At 41.7% G+C, this 8,713-nt stretch overlaps 1 long non-coding RNA gene across 2 annotated transcripts; it reads right to left on the reverse strand.

The window, feature by feature from the left end:
• Positions 1-1,487: 1,487 nt before the first annotated feature.
• LOC134161272 (uncharacterized) lies at positions 1,488-8,492 on the reverse strand. Of its 2 annotated transcripts, none has more exons than XR_009963918.1 (4): positions 8,271-8,492; positions 5,860-5,995; positions 3,950-4,111; positions 1,488-2,828 (listed from the first exon to the last, which is right to left on the reverse strand). It is a non-coding gene; the product is annotated as an uncharacterized LOC134161272 (long non-coding RNA). The 2 variants fall into 2 exon arrangements; XR_009963917.1 differs by having other exon boundaries at positions 1,488-2,943.
• Positions 8,493-8,713: the final 221 nt, after the last annotated feature.

Genomic DNA, 8,713 nt, shown 5'->3' on the forward strand with positions numbered 1-8,713 from the left:
TGTGGGATTGGGTCCATGTGGAGTAAGACTCTGGGGACTAATCATAGCACCCAGGGAAGAAAACTTTTGTCCAGGTAGCTGGTTATTGCTGTGCTTGTAGAGCTCATCATCTTTATCTCCTAGAGGCAGAATCATTCTTGCACAGTACCTTTCCTGCAATGTGTGAACACCAAAACTTGATTTTATGACAACAAAAATTACCATGTAGAAGTAAACCAGGGCAAGGGGAAGGTGTCTGTATCATTCATTAACCACTTCTGGTACTAAACATCTTTTGATGCTCAGGGAAGATGATGTAAAAGACCATGCAAGATAATCAGCCACCACATTAAGTTTCATCTTGACCTGAAAATCAGAGTATGGATTAGGCCCTGAAGCATGAGGTTAAACAACCCTTGCATAAATGCCATTAGCTATAACAGTTAAACAAAGATAGTTCTGTCATCTAGTCTGTGCATGAAACCTTTAAAATCCTTGTCTTGGTGGCCATGAGTCCCACAGTGCAATAAATCACTTCTCTGAAAAAGCATTTCCTATGAATTTGCTGTCTAATATAATAAAATATCTCTTGGATGTCATGTCCCCTTTTTATGTGTCTCTCTTCAAATTTTAAATGATTTTACTTCCTGATGGAGTCAGGGTATTGTTTAATCTTTAAAAGCTTCTTGCCTGATTTTCAGAAGTGCTGAGCACCCACAAATGAAGTCAGTGGGCTCTGTAAATGCTCAAGATCATTTTCAGATCAAGGCATGGTTTTTGGTGCTTAGCCAGTTCACTGGTGCCATTGATTCAAGCCCATTTGATGTAACAGATTTCCTGATTAGCAGAGAGTGGAGGATCACACCTTGGGAATATGTGCTTCATAAAGGGATATGCTATCTGCTCTGAAGAAGCATTTAAAGAATTAACCCCCCAAACAAGTCCAAAGCCCAGTTGCTCATTCTCCAGCTAACAACTTACCTTCTGCAGCTCTAAGTGGTATTTAATCTTTAGAAGAATAATTACTGCTTGCCAAACATGTTAGCAAAACCAGCACAATGTTGGCCGAGAATCCATATGTTACAGTTACTGGGTCTTGCTGTGGTAATGTGGGTGGGCTGAAGGCTGAATTTTTAAATGAAAGATGCACAGGGAGAGAGCCAGAGTGCAGTTGAACCAGCCCATAGTGCTGAGGCTGTTCTGTATCTGAACTTACTCAATGGAAGTAAAATATTTTGCTTATAAAGAATTTTCATAAACATGTCTTAGGATGTGTATTAGAGGTACGTCTTAGGATGTGCATTAGGAGTAAGCTAAACAAGATGGTATAAACACAGGAATGGCTCTGTAATAGGAGAATAAATGGCCTGCCTCTGCTTCCTGCAGCAGCCCTGCGGAGGCTGCGCGCCCCGCGGAGCCCTCGGCACCAGCGAGGAACCGCAGATCAATGCCGTGACCAGGAGCTCTGTGTTTAAATGTGGGAGATGCCTAAATATAGAAGTGCGCGGCTAATTCCAGGATCCCATTTTTAAAAGGTCTTTAAATTGCAACCACATCTAACTTATCTTCAGCTGAAATTAAAAAGGGCAGATCTACCTCAAGGGATGTCTGGGTGCCAAGAATATCTAAATGTTTCTCAGGCAGTGGAATGAACAAATCAAAGAGGACAAGCAGATTTTATTGGGTTTACTGTTAAACATTTATCCAAAGCGTCCTGCCAGATTCTGAAAGGTGTTTAAGCGTTGAAAGGCGCAGACAGGCATGTAAGAGGGCTTTCAAAAGAGTCTGAGCCCTATTCCCATTGAAATTCAGAAATACCTCAAAATTAGTTTCCCTCTATTTTTATCCTCCAGCCTTGAGTCCCATTAAACCCTAACTTAGGCAAACCTCAGCTAGAAAAATTAGATGTTCAGCATTTAAAATCTGGTAGATGCCTAAATATAGACGCAAAATGCCTAATTTGAGACTTCCACTAAACTTCTGTTTAAAACTGCTACCACATCTAACCTATATAAAGGCACACATCCATACTGAATAATAATAATAATAGAATTCAAATGCTTTCATCCAGATAAAGTGCAGCAATTGAATTAAAATCTGCAAGGATTTTTGGAGCCAGGGTGGACAGTGTAAGTTATAATCTAGTTTATGGTAGAAAGTACTAATTATATATCCATGGTATTCATCAGACTGAAATATTTCCTGTGTGATGTAAAAAAAAGTATGGTAAAGATTAATTTAATTATGCATTTTATAGATAAAACTATGTTTCTAATATTTTGTAACTAACAAGAACTTTAAAGGGCAGTGGTAAATATATAGTGTTTGGGAACCTTCAGAGACTAAAATAACTAACATATGGACCAAAATAACATGTGAGGCCTGGATTAGTTTTGCTAACAGCACTTTTAGAACTACAATGCTTTACTCAGTACTTAATCAGGCCAGCAAAAGAGCCAGTTCAATATAAACTCTGGAATACTGGCCAGAAAAGGACTTTTTACCAGTTAAAGTGGGGAGTCATTTAAGCTAAATTGACAAAAAGCCAAAACTTTTTGTGCTGTTGTGGTTCGACAGTACCAAAGCAGTCCCATTCCTGGCATTGCTGTATTAGCAAACCCACGAGGAATAAACAGCTGCACTTTTCTCAGTTGTCAGCACTATCCATTGAAAGGCTGCAAAATAAATTAGAATGTTCACCTATTTTATCTAACTCTCATCTTCCTGCTTGCAAGCCTGTCACGATATTTTGGAACAAGGTGAATGATTGAATCTCTGTGCCTTGGTGTCTGTGGGCTGCAGCATCCTCTCCCCATGGCAGGATCCGTTCTATGCCCCTGGAGCTGGTGCTGCACAGGAAGGTGAACTTCAGTGAAGTTATAGGAAAGAGAAACATCACTATTGCTCTTTCTCTGCTTCATCTTCAGATGGGAATGAATGTCATTGCTTCATCGCAAGCAACTCCTGGGCAACACATGATAAACACATTAGAGGAGGGGCTGTGCTAACAAAACAACAAGAAGTTTGCTTTCTTGATGGAGTAATTAATTTTGGTGATTATTATTGGAAACGGTGCTGTGCTCAGTTCTCTGCCTGTGGATAGGTGTTAAATTATTCCTGTGAGAAAGGCAGCTAAGGGTAACAGCAGCAGCAGCTGTGGAAACCATTCATGCTCTAACAGCACTGCTGCAGTGTCCCCGGTGAAAGCCCCACCATGTAATGAGCAGAGGCAATTTCCACGTGACAGTAAACAAAGAGTATCTATGTGAAGATAGTCCATGTGAAGTCACTCTTGTCCAACCTTTTCCTTTTTCTTCTTTTTTTTTTTTTTACCGATTCCCCTGTTTATTTTGTGGCCTCAGCCTGATTAAGGTCCCCTTTTTGTGTTTCTGCTTGGTCTCGTAGGCTGCATCACTAACAACTTGGTGCTATTTAGTTTTATTTGCTCTTAAAATGAACAAGGCATTCTTAGGATGTGTTACGTGATACTACTGTTTTGTTACTTCCCCTGGATAATAAACAGTCTGGAAATTAATGATTTATAAAGGGTTAGTATTTGTGTGACAGAAACTAGGACAAGTTGCTTGACTTGGATCCCGCTTGTGCCTGTAACTCCAAATATTTTAGATGATTCACCTTTGATTTGCATTTATTCAGAATCCTGCCCAACGTACTTTTAGCATGTGTAAGTCAAATGGACATTAAGCACTAACGTAACGGCCATTGAAGAAGGAACCTAGTGGAAGTCATAGGCATATTTTCTTTGCAATGAAATACATACACAGCTGAATTATATTAGAGAGGGACAATTCTGCACGGTAAACTCTAACTGGGCCTTGTTTGGAGTGCAAATAAGCTTCAGCCCTCCAGGATTTGGGAAGACAGAGTATCAGCCCCTTGCACAACACTGCTGGGAAGCAATTCTCCCATGGGGTCAGTCATCAGCTGCACATCGCAGGCTATGACTAACCTGATCTGTGGATTCATGTTACGGCGAGTTTTGAGGCAATTGTGGTTTCCAACAATCCAGGATTCCCTCCACATTGCTTCTTTCCATGCACCACAGTCCTTCCTGTGCTGACCCATCTAGTTGTGAAATCAGTCTGACATCCAGTGCAGCGAACTGATCCAGCTTGAAAACACACACACACACACACACACAAAAAACAAGGGATGGAGAGCCAGCTCGGGATGAGAACTGGGAACAGTGCAATGGGGCAAGAACACTCAAAGCCCTTTTTGTCTCCAAGCTCTTCTGTCACAGATGTCACAGTTCAGTCCACAGGTTTTGGATCTTTTAATAGTTACCACGTTATGTCAAACACAGTGAGGAAAATTTTAACTGACACAGAAGGCCTGATCCTATCTTTATTGCATATTAACTTAAGACAGCATTTATTATTTAAAAGTTTATGTTCTAAGTGTAACTTCTTAATCTGCACACATCCTCAACTGCAATTGCCTTGGACTTGATTTAGCTTTCACTGAACTGCATAAGCTGGTCCCCATTCATATATCCAATTTAGAGGAAAGATACTCAAATATACTGTTAATAAACAAAACTGAATTCAGCACAACATTTTGAGATCACTCTTTGAAAACAAGCATTGCTATGACTGCTGCTCCAGCTGAATGTTGGAAGACCCCTGTAGGCTAAGAAAAGAGCCCTTTTTTAAGCTGTGCACCTGCACAAATGTCATTAAAAATCCACACAGAAATACTAGAAAACAGTTCTCATGTGAACTCGCCAACACTTTCATGATACAAGCATAACTCCTGGGCAGAGCACGTGGGATCTATAACACCCTCAAACAATGGGCTTTTGTTAATGAGCTCAGGAAAGGCTCCAATATAATTTACCATACAATGGTGCAGTGTAAGGGACGTGCAAATCCGTAAATACACCCCCAGTGTTTTGCGGTTTTAAAACAGCACGGTAAGATCACATAACCTGAACTGCAGATGTAGGGACAGGACAGACTATCAACCACCCCCAGCTCAATCACTGAGACTCAGGATAAAGTCATTAAAATGCTTCCAGAGTCACGGATGAGTGGCTATGGGAAAGGAATAAAATGATGGTATAATATGTGGGGTTTTGCTCACATGCACCTGTATGTGCTAGATAAGTCTCGATGTCTTCCATGGAATTTGTGAGAACTGAATATGGACATGAGTCCCTCGCTTCAGTGCTGGTTCCTGAAGAGGACCTGCCTTGGGAAGGGACACCCCACCAAACTTAGAGGTTTTAGTAGCAAAGTGTACCTACAGCATGCGAATGGAAAGATTGAAAGGTGCTATGAAGACTCTAAATTGTTACGATATTTCTCTAAAAGATTAACGTCAGCTCCTCAAGAAAAAGACATGTCTACAGGCTGCTAATTTATTACCGGTAAAGCTTGGTTTAATAAACTTGTGGTAAATATTTTCTGCTTTTAAGACCCTGTAAGGCTTCAAAGGCTCCCATTTGCTTTGGGGTCCCTAGGGATGCTGGTGCCAATGAGACATGTTTCATTAATTATGTTGCACAAAGAAGCCAAATATTGCACAAATGTGTGTAGCAACATTGTGAGGAATGCAGCAAGGACTCTTGCTAACTTCACAGAGAGCAGAGTCACCCAGCTGGGCTCTCTTTTGAAGGACAGTTAAGGCCTGAAGCACACACTTGGGTCCTGTCCACACCCCAAAGTTTTATCATTGCTGTTTAGGCCAGCACAAAATGGCCAGTAGTTTTCCCTCTGGAATTCACAAATATCAGGCTGTCTTTGCACGTGCACACCCCTGTTAAAATAGGAATACAAGGAAACAAGCAGGCTGCAGAGATATCACAGATCCCTCACACCTCATTGGGTTGGGAATTATGCAGATATTGTGACATACCAGAGGGTAACAAAGACTGAGACCGTGTTCCATAAGTCTGCATCACCTGGATGAGGTTGGAAGTGTGGCATCCTGATGCAAAGACCCTGGAGGTGAGATGCTTCTGGGTCAGGTTCAAAGCCAGGGTCCTTTGGTGCTGGCAAAGGAAAATATCTGTGCTGTGAGCAGGTATGCTGCAGTAAAACCAAATATACTGGGGAAAATGAATAACCAGAGATATTTCACAGCCATTAGTAAAAGGTCACTGAAGCCACGTGATGATTGCACCTTTCAGAAGGACTGTTGGAAGAGCTGCAGGCAAAGATGATTTTCTTAGAGGGACACACTGGGATAGAAACCCTCGTTTTGATTCCCACCTTACCTTTTTGCTTGTATAACTCACACAGACCAGCAAAAAGCTGCATCTTGTCTGGGCAGGTGAAAGCCCCCAGTTGAACAAGTAGTTGATAAACTGAAAGCATGGAGATAAACTCTTGACCAGTCCGTCTCTAAACCAGCTCTTCTCACAATCTGTTTTCTTGGTAGCTGGGAAGGAAAATTAACAAAATCTCTGTGACAACTGGAAAATGGAAAGATGCTGTTTGACTAGCTGGGCACAAGAGCAATTACAGAAGCACACTGAAGTACTTACAGCTGAGAGAGACCATAAGAGCATACGCTGACAGTGTGCCATATGTCAGGGCACGTGCTGCTTTATATTACTTGGTGCAGTGTTGTGAAGGAACTGTACTCGGCTAGTATATGAATTTTAAATGAATTGTTAACACATTTTATGAATCTGGTAAAGGGCTGCTGATGTGGGAGAGTGCACAGGTCTGTTCTGCAAGATGGAGTAAATAAATCATGACTTTCACAAGATAAAACTTTATTGAGTAGCAATAAATGACAGAAATACTTCTAACAGCATTTAAAGCCATGTAAAAGAAAGCATACTGATTGCCCCCGAGTACGTGTGCTTGTAACAGCTTCTGTTGCACTGATGGGAGAGGAGGTGCTTTGCCAGAGGAGCACTGGCTGTCACACACTGCCTGCCATGCTGTAACTCTCTGGGTCTTTGGTCTATAATGCCTTTCAGCACCTACATTTGTTGCTCACCATATCTACAACATTTTGGTGTCTTTCCCTAGACATCAACCTTCTCTCAGTCTGCCTTTCTCCACCATAAATTCCTCTGCTCTTTTGTCTCAAGGACAGTTTTGGACCAGAGGACACATCATCTGTGCTGCCCTCCTGCCTGGGTTCACACTCCAAGCAGGTGGTGGAAGTCATTCTCTACAATAACACACTCAAGGCCATTGGGGATGAGTAAATCAAAATTAGGCTGAAAAGTAGGCAAAACAAATTTCCATAATTTTTTCTTGAAGTTCTTCATAAGAATACCTTGACTTGTCCATGTATTCTGGCCACTTGTAGTGGGGTGGGTAAGAGCTGTCAGGTAGGTCCTCTGCAGTAGAGGAAGGACTCCAGAGCATCTTGGGCAACACATGCAGGAGTCATACCACAAATTTTGCTTAATGCGCTGGTGGCTGACATCATTGTATTGCACACAAAGCATTGGAGATCCAGAAGAGAAAACTTCCTGAACTGGTATTAAAAAAACCCTCTTGTAGCTTTAGTGATGTGGGCCAGTGTCCTAACACATAAAACTAAGGCACCATTTCTCAAAATATTTACTTGGCTTAAAGAAATACCTGCATAGAAGCTGGGCTCTGAAAAAGAGCTTTTACTGCTATTTCCAGCAGCTAATTTGGTGCCAAATCCTCCCAGGCAGCAACAGATGCTCCATTTTGTTAGAAAGTAACCAAATAATTTATCTGGACTTTCAAAACTGGAGAACTATAGTTCTGCATTATTGACATCAGCGTTATAGATTTACTTTACAATTTTACTCATGAAAATCTCTAGGTCTAAGTGGTCAGTTCTTAAATTGCCTGCAAGATTACCGAGTTCTGTTTACATCTCAGGTATTCTTTTCAGCATCCTTCTGTTCACAAGACATTGATTTATGCTGCTAAAAGCCTGTTTGCCTGTCTTGCCCTGCCCTATCATGGTGGCTTTTAGTATTTGCTTTTGTCTAAGACTACCATTACGTTAAAAAATAAATAAACAAGCTGTTTAAAAAGGCACTTTCTTGTTCTCTGCTTGTATTCGTTTCTCTGTCGTTTAAAGAAAGAAGTCTGTGGAGGTGGTATTCTTGGGAACATCGTATCTGCCGAATGCCTTTCCCTTCTTCACTGGGTTGTGTGCCTGAGTTTGTCTGTCCTCCAAGAACCTGTGGGTCTCTTTTGAAAGTGCATCACCCTTCAGCAGGATCACCACCTGAGTGTGCTCAGAGACTCTTGCTTTCCAGAAACGCAAGGCCTGTAGGATCAGTCACAAGACACTCTCCAGGTTGGTATGCAGAGACCTACCTTTACTCACGCTGGCTCCTTCCTTCAGTGCTCTTCCTCTGCAAGACACTCCTGCCTCTACATTTCTCAGGGACCATCTCTCCCCTGCAGATTTGGCTCTTCATGCACTAAGGACATTCAGGAAGGTTAGTTCTGCCTTAGGTAGAAGCTAGAGGTCCAGGTGCAGCATGAAATGGAGCCACTCTGATCTTCCTGCAGAGCTGCAAGAGGAATTACAAGGCAAACAGGCAGTGTAATACTGGGAGATTTTTAGGGAGCCAGGACTGATTTCCACACACCAGGAAGGTAAGCAGCAGGAGTATTTTCTGTCATTTCCCTGGAGTGCAGTTTGAACCAGGAAATAATGAAGAGTCCCTTCAGCTGCTTTGTGAATGGAACAGTCTTGATACAGACCTAGTGCTTAAATAGCTTAAAGAATTTCCATTTGACCAAAAGGAATATCA

Source organism: Pezoporus occidentalis, unplaced genomic scaffold, assembly GCF_034315485.1.
Source record: "Pezoporus occidentalis ecotype Australia unplaced genomic scaffold, CSIRO_AGI_Poc_V1 ctg171, whole genome shotgun sequence".
NCBI classification, from domain to species: Eukaryota; Metazoa; Chordata; class Aves; order Psittaciformes; family Psittacidae; genus Pezoporus; species Pezoporus occidentalis.